At 34.5% G+C, this 12,654-nt stretch overlaps 1 protein-coding gene across 8 annotated transcripts in view; it reads right to left on the reverse strand.

Annotated features, from left to right (window-relative positions):
* Positions 1-12,654, reverse strand: part of Prpf40a (pre-mRNA processing factor 40 homolog A) — a 49,424-nt gene that overhangs the window by 33,381 nt on the left and 3,389 nt on the right. The gene's annotated exons all lie outside the window — the stretch shown is intronic.

The raw sequence follows: 12,654 nt of genomic DNA on the forward strand, positions 1-12,654 counted from the left end.
GAATTTTGACTTATGTAAGTATCAAAAGTGTCTAAGGAAACTTGTAGGCAGACAGAAATAGCAATGATCATAGGTACGGTGACAAGGTAACTGGTTATTGTTTGAAGGTAAATGAACAATTTAGCAAACAGGAACAACAAAAATAGAAACATTAGTCAATAGGAACACATAATAAAACCCACTAACGCGAGACAAGAACATCTATGCTCAATTTCATTACTTGTAAAAACTCACAAAGCAAAATATGGCTACAGTAGCTATGAACGGTCATAAAGTTAACACATAAAAAAACAACCAATAAATTTATACTTTTGACAGAAATTAGATTTAGAGGAATGTAACGGACTACTACTTAGATTACATGGTGGTCAAAATAATATTTCTTTAAAAAGCATAGCATTTGAAAACAGAAGCATGAAAGTCCCCATGACCATATTAAGAAATTTAAAAAATGTATTAATATCATAAGTAAACAAGGTGTGATGGATAGCTTTAGTGTCAACTTGACACACCTGGGTTGAGGGAGCCTCAGTTGGGGAATTGCCTCTATTGGACTGGCCTGTGGCCATGTCTGAAGGGCATCTTCTTGATGAGTAATGTGGGAGGGCCCAGCCCACTGTGGGTGGTGCCACCCCTGGGCAGGTGGGCCTGTGTTGCATAAGAAAGCAGGCTGAGCAGGGGCCAAGAGAGCAAGCTTGTAAGCAGCGTTCCTCCATGGCCTGTGCTCCAGCTTCTGCCTCCAGGTTCCTGCCCTGAGTTCCTACCTTGGGCTCCCTGATGAACTGCGTGCGACCTGGGAGATGTAAGACAAATAAACGCTTTCCTCCCCAAGTTGGTACTGGTCAGAGTGTTTTGTCACAGCAATGAAGAACAAACTAGGACACAAACAAGGCTTGCTCTCCAAACCACATACCGACAGGTTATTTTACAGCTGTGCTTTAGGTACACAAAAATAAATTGTACCAGATCATGAAGCATCCCCCAAGCACAGTGGATAACAGAGAAACAAAGTCTATCACCTAAAATGGCCTATTTATAAATAAAAAACTAGTACCATATCCCAGACTAGAAATCCTAATTTCAGAAATCAAAGTTTGAAAACATAAGAGAAAAATAACAGTTTCTCCTAAGAATAAAATGTACTTTAGGTTAAGAGAATATTCCCTTCACGGTTTTAGTAGATTGGGCAAATTAATACTTGAGTTGAAATATTCTGACTTTATAACAAAAACGTAAATATTTTGACACAGAGATACAAAGTCACAAACTTCCATAATACATATGCAAAATTTTAGTCCAAGTCAATGAGACATACTCTTAAAGAACACTTTGAGAGTTATTTCTCTCATTGTCCTTCCAGTATCTCAAACTTTAAAATATCTCAAAATTTTTCTTCAGAGTGGAATTCACAGCAACAAGTTACAGAATAAGACTCAGTAGCAAATAAAAAGTTATAATCTCCCTCAGCATTTTCTGTAAAGCCTGGAAGGAGACTAGTAATACTTTTACCTGACAACTTATCTGTGAGATTTTTAAATTTTGTGCAACTAATTTTATGCAATTAAATTCTCTAAAAGTAGATCATTAGGTAATTTTAAAAGAAAATTGATATATGAAACTAAAGAAAACGGATATCTACCAATGTGCAAGACACTGTACTTCATATGAAAAACATAAAAATTTAACAAATTTAAGAGTTCTCAAGGATTTGAACATCATAGAAAGACACATGTACCTAAATCTGCATAATCTACTTTGGAAAAGTTACAATGATTCCTATTTCTATTAATTATTTCTCTTTTTTTGGTCTTTTTGAGTCAGCGTCTCCCTCTATCCCCAGGTGGCTTGAGATCACAGAGATCGACCTGCCTTTATCTCCTAAGTGCTGGGATCAAAAGGGTGTGCCACAAAGCCCAGCTATTTCTATTAATTCTAAGACACATAACACGGAAGTATATTTTACATCTTCTGTCTTTGGTAAATTTTTTCAGAGAAGTTGGAGAAACAGTCCAGTTACTTCACAGCACCACCAATTTGAGAATACATTTTTATATTACCTATTCTCTTTTTGTTTTGACATGATAATGTTAATGGGGAATGAATCTAGGCTGTAAACATAAAAGCAGCAGCTTGTGTTTTAAATCCTCAGAAATTATTTCTCTTATTTCCCAAACCAAAATTGACATAGTCAAGTTTTTTTTCCTGTCTTCTGGCACAGTAAGTTACTTTTTTGCTTCACATAAAGGGTACAGTCAGCCAACTGTAAAGTCTTTGAGATTTCCTATTTGGGATCCCCACTCCCCCACTACCTTATTCTGATACGCTTAAAGTTCAATGAAATGGCATGTTGGTTTAAAAAGTTAAAAAGTAAAAATTTTTTTTTTTTTTTTTTTGTTATGTGTATGAGTGAAAAGCCTTCGTGTGTTTAAGTGCACCATGTCATGCAACGCCTACAGAGATAAAAAAGCTCTCAATTCCCCTGGAACTGGAATTACGCTACCATGTGGGTGCTGGAAATTGAACCGAGGTTATCTGTAGGAACAGTAAATGCGCTTAACTGCTGAGTCATCTCTGCAGCCCAGAAATAAAATTTAATTGCTATACTAATGCCACAGAAATTTCTTGAATCACATCATTTCTAAGGCTAATGGCAGTTCATGTTGGCTTAAACCATATTATAAAAATCAAAGCATGTATTACTTTTTACAAATTTTCACTTCAAATACTTTGGCAAATATGTAAAGTACTCTCAATAGAATTTTTAGTTGTTAGGATCAGAGATGGAGAGTTTGGGAAACACGAAAACTAAGAAGTAAATTAAATCTCCTGAAATAAACACCTGAATTTTATGGGTACTTTGGGATCTTTCAAAAACATCTCAAATGGGGCTGGAGAGGTGGCTCAGTGGTTAACAGCACTGACTGCTCTTGCAGAGGACATGGGTTTGATTCCCAGCACCCACATGGAGGCTATGAACCATCCTTAACTCCAGTTCCAGGGGAATCCGAAGCCCTCTTCTGACGTCTGTGGCATTGCACAACACGGGTGTACTCACATACATGCAGGCGATACACTCATACACATAAAATAAAAATAATAAAATATATTAAAAAATACTGTCTCCTCAAAACAAAACAAACAAAACAGCAACAACAAAGTCTCAAACGACCTTAAGAGTAAAAATAAACGGGTTTATCTGGGCCAACTATATGGTCTTAAACACCCAAAAGGAAAGTTTAACAAAAGATTAAAGGGATCAATATGATTCTTTAAGAGTCCATGTGTGTAGCTAAAGGCTACATAACAAGAACCAATTCCAGACAGGAGCTACTTTCCTTTGAGTTGTTGGTCAGGGTGTCCCAAGTGACTCCCAGACAGTAATCCAGCATAGAACTGGGAAAATGAACAATCTTATCTAAAGGAATGTTAGCAACTGATTGCAGCTAGATGAGGAAGAGTTAATCTTCCTAAAATAATTTTGGGTCGGCGACAACCCAGTGGACAGTAACAGGGATGACAGTGTATATGGGCTCAAGTGGGGGGGGCTATAGGAGGGTGCCATTTGGGATGTGGTATATAGATGAATAAGACTGGGATGTTCTGTATGAAATACACACACATACACATCAACAAATAAAAAAAAATGAGTTGTATTTGAGGAAGAACCATAAAAATTTGCTTCATGTTAATTAGAGGTGAAAAACATTACCACTGAAATCTACCTGATGATTTTATATCCATGCTCAGAGGCCAAGGATTTTAGAAAGTAACTGACTGTGACTAGTAATAATCAGATACATAAAAACTAGAGACGCATATGCAAACATTTAAGTGTTAGTAGCATTAAAAATGTGTTTTCTGTACAAAACTGTATTTTAAAATGAAATGGAGATCTTTTTCAAAGATTAAAACCTCATTCAATTTTATGTCTTACAGGGTTTATACTGAGTTCAATATTGTAAAACTGTATTAATTCAACTGTGAACCTAAAATTTACAGCCAATATTGAAAGAGATGCATCTTTGCTCTGGAAATTGTTATTGAATATGTTAATTCTGTAATGAAATGCTTCTTCTAATCATGTGGCTATTAAATAAATAATTTTTTTAAAGTCTGGTTTCTTACTTTCAACTGTGAACCTAAAAGTTTACAGCCAATTTTGAAAGAGATGCATCTTTATCCTGGAAATTGTTATTGAATATGCTAATGCTGTAATGAAATGCTTCTTTTACGTGGTTATTAAATAAATAATTAAAAAAATAAAAATTCTGGGTCTGAAGAGAAAAAAAACGTAACTGATCTATTTTATAAAGAAGTGGCAATCATTTGTATATATACTATATAAAACATTACTAAGCACATTTCTATTTGCTTTTCTTTGAATGATAAAAAGTCTTAAAGCAAGTAAGTGTGGGGTGGTATAGGGGGCCCCTTAAAGCCAGTTATCAAGATGAATTTTAGCCAGGTATTGTAGCCAACACTCATAAATCACTCCTTTTTCTACTCCAGAGGCTAAGGAAGACTAAAAGTTCAAGGCCAGCATAGAAAATTTCACCAGAAAGATCTCCAAAAATAAAAATAGAGCTACAGAGTTAGATCAGTGGTGAGGCACTTGTGTAGCATGCATGAGGCCCTGCATTCAATATCCAGTATTGGGGGGAAGATGTATTCAATAATTTTGAGAACAATAAGCTAGTAAAAAATGGGTGCACATCATACAAACTGTTCTGCCACTCAGCATCCCAGAAAACTTCTAATGTCAGTTAGGTATAGATAAGTATGTTTCATTAATCACACCATATACTTTAAAAAATGAACAGTAATAAAATCAGTATCAATGCTATAGCAGTAAGCTGAAAAAAACAATACGATATGAACACAAAAGTGAAATTAATGTGAGAACTTAAGTTTTTTCTTCATAATTATTTAAGTTTTTTTCCTGTTGGAAAGACATCACAAACCACCTTGCCCATCTTTTATTTAGTCTCAGAAATCATCTGAAGAAATATGCCCTAAATCTGCTTAATTTTAAAAAATAATTCTTGTTACAAACTTGGAGAGCCAAACTGAAGATGTCTGATTTTTGTTGCTTTATAATTCTTTTAAATGTGCTCAAGTCAAATTCTATTAGGTCAGGTATACACTCAGTAGAAGTTAATAAGTATAATATTTAAAACTATCTGATCCAGACTCAATGGTTCACACCTAAAATTCCAGTTCCTGAAAGATGAAGCAAGAAGTTCACACCACAGCCTGGGCTACACAGTAAATTTGAGGCCACCCTGGTCTATGTAATAAGGTTGAGGCCAGCCTAGGGTTAAAGTGAGACCCTGTCTCTAAAAACAAACAAAACCCAACAACAGCAAAATCTCATACTGCTAAGCTACTATATAAACAATTTTATAAAGAAAAATTGAAAACTTCTGAATAAATGTCAAGGACTAAATCATTAAATGGAATTAAATTTTCATTCAGTTGTAAATAAAAGCTACATTTAAAGGATTTCCTTAGTACTCCAAACTAGGAAAGTTATTTAATCTTGTTGCCTCATCAAGTAGTATAAAGATGAAAGGACACAGAAGCATGGTGGTAAACACCTATATCCAAAGCACTAGGGAGACTAAGACAGAAGGAGGGTAACCATGCATTTGAGGTAAAGCTGGGCTACACTACATGAGTCTGAAGCTAGCTTGGGCTACCCAGAGACACCCCATCTCAAACAACCAAAAATAAAGACTTTTTTTTGCTAAACATCCATTAAAAGATGAACAACATTTTAACAATTTGTTACTATGTGAAAAAGAGTATAATAAGACAACTGCCAGTATTCAAAAATAGTTTACAAAATACTCTTCACCTACAGAATTAAAAAAATCTGAAGTACAGTCGCCCCCTCCATCTCTTTTCTGTGGTTTCACATCCCAATTTTAGTAACATAGGATCAACTTAGGCCTGAAAATATTAAATGAAAATTTAAAAAACCCACAAGTTTTTAAATTGTGTGCTTTTTTTAGTGTGAGGAAATCTTCTATAGTCCTTCAGCTGCCCATGACAGGAGTCAACACATGACACAACAGCAGGCCCCACTCAACCAGGGTCTTGGTTATCGAATCAACCCTAGAGGTACTGAAGTGTTTGTGCTCATAAGTAACCCTTATTTTACTTAATAATAACCACAAACCACAAGCATAGTGATGATGCAAAGGAGATACCAGGACATAAAACTACAAAGGACAGATTAAAGTACTATATAGCAACAAAGCAGGGTATTTGAGAAGAACAGTATAAAAAGGGTTCAGTTTCAAGAATTCACAGGGAGTGCTGGAACATACATACCTAATATGGGGGAGGAGGCACTTTACAGGAAGTTAACTAATGGACTATATAATTTTATAGAGATAACCCCCCCTCCCCGCCCAATCAAGCTCTCAGGAAGTTAACCTAATTGATTATATAATTTTATATAGAGAAGCAGTCTAGAACAGTCTAGATTAAGTATACTCTGAAATCAGACTGGCAGAATTTCTAAATTAGCTTGATCACTTAATGGCTTTGGGATCTTGAGCTGATATGACATTGACCTTGCTGGACCTCAAGTTCTCATCAATGGCAAAAATATTACTCAACAGGACTTATTTGTAGGAAATCTAATGATATAGTCAATGCAAGCCACTTAAAATAACTGTTCAGTCAAGGACATGAGTGCTACTAGAGTTATCTTTCAGTATTCATGGTTCTAGGGCCACCCAGTAGATAACAAAATCTTCAAATGCTTCTCATATAAAATGACAAAGTATTTATATATAATCTACCCATACCCTAGGGGAAATTTTAAATCACATCTAGATTTCTTTTATTACTTAGTACAATATTAAATCCTATGCATAGTAGGTAAATGCTACATATGTACATAGATATTACAATGTTGAGTTACAATAATGCCTGAACACATTCAGTATACATGCAATTCTTTTTCTAAATATTTTTTATTAATGATTGGTTGAATCCATGTGTAGCATCTGCAGATACTGAAAACCAAAAGTATTCACTACTCTTCTTTACCTTTTATAAGGAAAGAACTGCCTACACAAGCCCTTACCTCACCCATTCTTTATGTATTTCAGGCATTTTGTTTCTTTAAAGGCATCTAGGAAATACCATAAAAATTTCACCTTCAACAGAATACAATAAGTCAATCCCAAATTAAATATCACATTTGATGCTGGCTCTGCAATGTCACTATACAATTCTTTAACTTTCTAGGCCATACTCTTACCAGTTATAATCTGGACACCCATAGCCAATCCATTTCCCAGATAGAAGGATCAAATTTATGAAAATTTAGAAATGGCATTGACGAAAAATTATTAACACTTCTTTATACTTTGTGTAATAATATATTGCATTAAATACAGGCAAGTTTCACTTAACAATGGAGATACACTGATAAATTTACTTTTATTATTGTGTAGGGTGCACATACACAAGCCTGGATGGAAGAGGTCAGTCACTGGATGTGACCTTTTGATGTATCAAGAGACTTGATAACACAAGATGTATGAGGTTATTATTGTTCATATAACATGGCATGCTGTTTGACAATAACCTTGCTTTTTGAAGCAATAGTCATTCTAAACTAATACAAAGTATAGCATAGTAAATGTATAAACATAGTCCACTAGCATCATTATCAAGTATAATGAATTGAACATAATGGTGTGAGATACTTTTACATGATTAGTAGGGCAATACATTTTTTGCATCAATGTCACCATGAACACGAGTAATGCTTTGTGCTATGACATGACTAAAGAACAATTATGTCATAGAGCCATAGGACTGCTTCAGTTTCATTATATTCATTATGAGACTATCATTGTGTGTGTATGTATACATATATATATGATCTGAATATGTATTGCTGAATGAAACATCGCTATGTGATGCATTACTGTACTTAGCCTGGGCATAGCCTGCTATTACACACATAGATTATATGGTATAGCCTACTGATCCTAGACTACAAAGTTATACAATACATTACTGAAAACTGTAGGAAACTGTAAAACAAAGTATTTGTATACCTATACATAGAAAAGATACAATAAAAATATCAGGGCATAGAATTCTTCAGCTTCATTATAATCTTATGAGACTACCATCATACACTCATCCCAAAGTTTACTGAAACATCATGTAGCTCATAGAAATTAATGAAAACTGTGACACAACTTCTCCATACCACATGACCCAATATACCACTCTATACCTGTTTTCAATCAGAAACTTAATCTGAAGAGCCTAAGGAATAATTTTCATATTGTAATGTTTATTTAACAGTATCAAAAGGAATTTTGTTTAAGAGAAAAATCAGAGCCTCAGAAACAACAAACTATATCTTAACTCAGGACAGTCTTCAATTTCTAGCATTATTTATAGTCTTCTAAGAGACATGCCCAATAGCATCATTCCTTCTTTGAAAAGATTTCAGTTTTCCACTTTAAGAAACAATAGATTTCCTTTTAATGTTATCAAAGCAAAATATTACATCCTTATTAACTGCTAATTACAATTAACTATTGTTTAAAATAAGTGAAATATGTTTGGCAACATGACTAGAGAAAACATTAACTATGTAAGATTCAAGTCCATGACATTTTCATGTGTCCAGTGAGATTCTGACAGCTGTATCACTTAGTACAGACAACTACTTCACAATTGATGCTAAGTTTTTCAAGAGCAAGATATGACACACCACTCATCTTTACACTAATATCACAGCCCTAAGACTTTCATGCCTATTGACAAAAGAAATCAAAGACACAGAAAAATCAAGTGAAAAACTATGGACAACTTCAACAAGGGAAGGCAATCTACTCATTCCTATTCATAAACCTTAAAAACAAACCTATTTCTCTAGGTAAACACTGAAAAAGAAAAAGAAAACCCTTTAATACACAGCTATGGGATATACATATGAACCAACTTTTTATACCTGTTGATCAACATTTATTATTATACTGTGATGCTGCTAGGGAAAGGTGTTTGGGGAGACAAATAAAACAGAAATACTGAGTAAAAGTTTTTAAAAGTTCCTACAAGACTTTCCAGTATCTTGATAATACTACACTTTGAGATACTATACTATCTCAAAGAGATACAGTCCGTTCTTTCAAACTCACTCTTCTCAGATCACTCCAAATACATTCCAATCATCAATGTATCTGAAATTTTAAATAAGTTCCTATTAAATGAGTTGTCATCTAACTAAAATAGGCATATCTAATCTTTCTAGTAGAAAGTTGTCAAAATCTAACCAGTCAAATTTATACACTTAGATCTGGGTTAATGTACTTTTAAAAAGTACTTCCTTGAAAAATGTAAATGTTCAGAAATTACCTAGATTCAAAAATGTAAGTAGATAACCTAAAAAAATAGGTGCCTTTTTTTCTACTGGCTAATATCTGATTCAAAGGCCTTCATTCTGTAGCTTCCCAAACAGAATAATTTAAAAACAAAAACAACAGCCGGGCGTGGTAGCACACGCCTTTAATCCCAGCACTTGGGAGGCAGAGGCAGGCAGATCTCTGTGCATTAAACACCAGCCCAGTGTACACAGTGAGTTCTAGGACAGCTGGGGCTACAGGGAGACCCTGTCTCAAAAAAAAGGAAAAAAACCAACAACAAATGTGTCTTATTAGGCACATAAATTGAACTGAATATACTGTTTCTTTGAAAAACATATATTCCAAATCACCCTTTTCTATATTATCATCAATGACATCACACAACTTGAAAAATTTGCCTACCATTAGGAAGTATTTTAGATTTCTTCACCAAAAAATTACTGATTTACTTGAGCTTATCTACATTTCTGGCTAAATGAAAAAGCAGTAATAGAGGAAGATATAAAAGCAGCAACAATGTAAAGTCCCAAGAAACCTCTAGACACAGACACATCAGTGACTAACTCCCATAGGAAAGAAAGAATATCTGTTTCATTCATTCAACAAGTATTTTACTGAGCACCCATGATGTGCCAAGAGCTGTGCTCAGCACATATAGACTTCTTTAAAACTTCACAACTTAGTTCTTGCTCTCTAAGCATTTATAATCTATTACTTGTTACAAAAATAGCAAAACAAAAAGTATTAAGGAAAAAAGAGAAATGGCATTAAGTGCCAAAGTAAAAGAGTAACAGTTCCAAGCAGATTATTTTCTTTAGTAAGCTGGAGAGGAGATATACAACATTTAAAATTATTTCTGAGAACCTCCTAAAGAAGGGAAATTTAGTCAAGCAAAGGAAGTCATGGTGAGAGTGATCCTGAAGGCAAGAACAGCAGAATAAGCTTAAAGTCATGAACTAGTAAGTCATGAACCACTTAAGGTACCACGAAAAGGTCAGACTAGGTATAATTTATCAAGTATGAACACGTACCTTTTGACACATATCACAGGAGTTTCTTGAGCAAGGACTTAACATTTTTTTATTTATTATTTTTATGTGTATTTGTGTATTGCCTGCATGTAGATAAGTGCAACTGTGTCGTGCAATGCCCACGGACATCAGAAGAGGCTGTCAGATCCCCTGGGACTGGCGTTATGGACAGTTGTTAGCTGCCATGTGGGTGCTGGGATTCAAACCTGGGTCTTCTGCAAGAACAACCAGTGTTCTTAACCACTGAGCCGTCTCTCCAGCCCCAGGACATAATACATTTTTTTAGAGCTAGGAGCAGCCATGAAGCAAGAGAATTAGCTCAAAAATTCCCTAGGCATGGGAATGGGACAGCTTGGGCTGTTACATTATCTGTGAGAGCCTTTTGTACTCAGTATAATAATAAGGTAATCTGGCTGGGCATGGTGGCACACACCTTTAATTCCAGCACTGGGGAGGCAGAGGCAGGCAGATGTGTGTGAGTTCAAGACCAGCCTGGTCTATACAGTAAGTTTCAGGTCAGGTGAGGCTACAGGGAGAACCTGTCTCAAAAAGACCAAAAATAAATAAATAATAAAATAAGGTAATGAAATTAGTTTGTAAAACATAATTACTCCCTTATTAGTATATTGATAAAAGACTCAAAGGATGGAGTAATTAATTAGAAGCAGAGAGGCATTACTACAAGAATTTTATTTCCACATAAATTTCTAACTATCTCGTAAAAATCTGAAAAGGATCTTAAGAGTCTTTATCCTTCTCATTAAAAGAGGAGCAAAAAAATAAAACACTCAAAAGAAAGAGCTGGCTAGGTAAAACTCTTGGGCAAAGAAAAGCAAAAATCACCCAAGAGATGACAGGATTTAATGTTCTTCGTGAAGAAAAAGCACACACACAAAAAAAGACATGAAAACAGTTTAAAGACAAAAACATGTTTTACTCTGGGTGGTTACTGAGGAAGATAGCCACACACATGACTATATTTTGAAAGAAGTTTCTACTGGAAATTTTTGAGACCTGCTACTAGGAACCAAAAAAAAGTCTTTTTCTTAATCTTTTTTTAAAAAAAAGTGATCCTTCCAAAAATCACTATTTAAAGTTCATATATCTGTAAAGTCCCTCTCAATGGTGATCTTATAATTCTGTGAAGTACAAGCATGACTTTCCTATGTGACAGATAACTGAGATAAACTTGGAAGATGTGACTGAGCTATAGTTGATATTTTTTGTCCTTTTTTACATTTGATATTTCTAAATATTTAATAGATTCAGTCTAAATTATAGAAAAAATTAAGAAAAACCCTGAACTTTCCACTTCCTTAAGTCACTAGTTGCATTTCAAAAACTGCTCTGGTTTCCCTAATTACTGTACAGTCTACATATTACTTTACAAACAGATTTTATTCATGCCATATGCAGTAATGCTCCTAAGATCACAATCATTTAGCAAATACAGACTGTCTCCAATTTTAGTCTTCAGCTGGTCCAAGTAAGATATCTTAATTAGATATGGTCAATACAGTTGTCTCTTGGTATATGAAGAGAGTGGTTCCAGAACCTTGACAGATACCAAAATCTAGATGAGTAGATGAGGCCCTTTAACAAAAAATAGCTTAGTTACATGCATATGACCTATGGACATCTTGTATACTTTAAAAATCATCTCTAGGTTATTCATAATATCTACTATGATATGCATGCTACATGCACATAGTATATAATCATACAGTTGTTACAATATATTGATTGGACATTATGACAAGGAAAAAAACCCAGAATGTGTTCTGGACAGATGAAATTTAATTTCAAATACTATCAGCCTAGAGCAGGTTGAATCAACGGATGTGGAACCCTGCAGTTATGGACAGTCAACTATACGTAAAAGTTATATAACCTTCAGACCCAAAAATGCAAAAAAACTTTATTTCAAAAGCTAGATAGCAGAACCATAAATCACTGCAATGAATGATACAGGAACCTTGTTTCTTAATCAATTACCTTCTCAATTACTGCTCATTAATAATTCTGAGCATACACAGAAGAAATGATATAGAAAAATGATCAGTTATCATTAGGGGAATGATTACAGAGTTTCAAGTTAAGATTTCTAGATTTGAGGATTCAGTTCATTACATGCTCTCCTGGTCTCATAAAGTTAGGTCCCATATTTGTGGCAAAGGAAAATGATTTGATTTGGGGGAAACAATGGCAATTCTTGA

Source organism: Nannospalax galili, unplaced genomic scaffold, assembly GCF_000622305.1.
Source record: "Nannospalax galili isolate Female #2095 unplaced genomic scaffold, S.galili_v1.0 scaffold376, whole genome shotgun sequence".
Lineage (NCBI taxonomy): Eukaryota > Metazoa > Chordata > Mammalia > Rodentia > Spalacidae > Nannospalax > Nannospalax galili.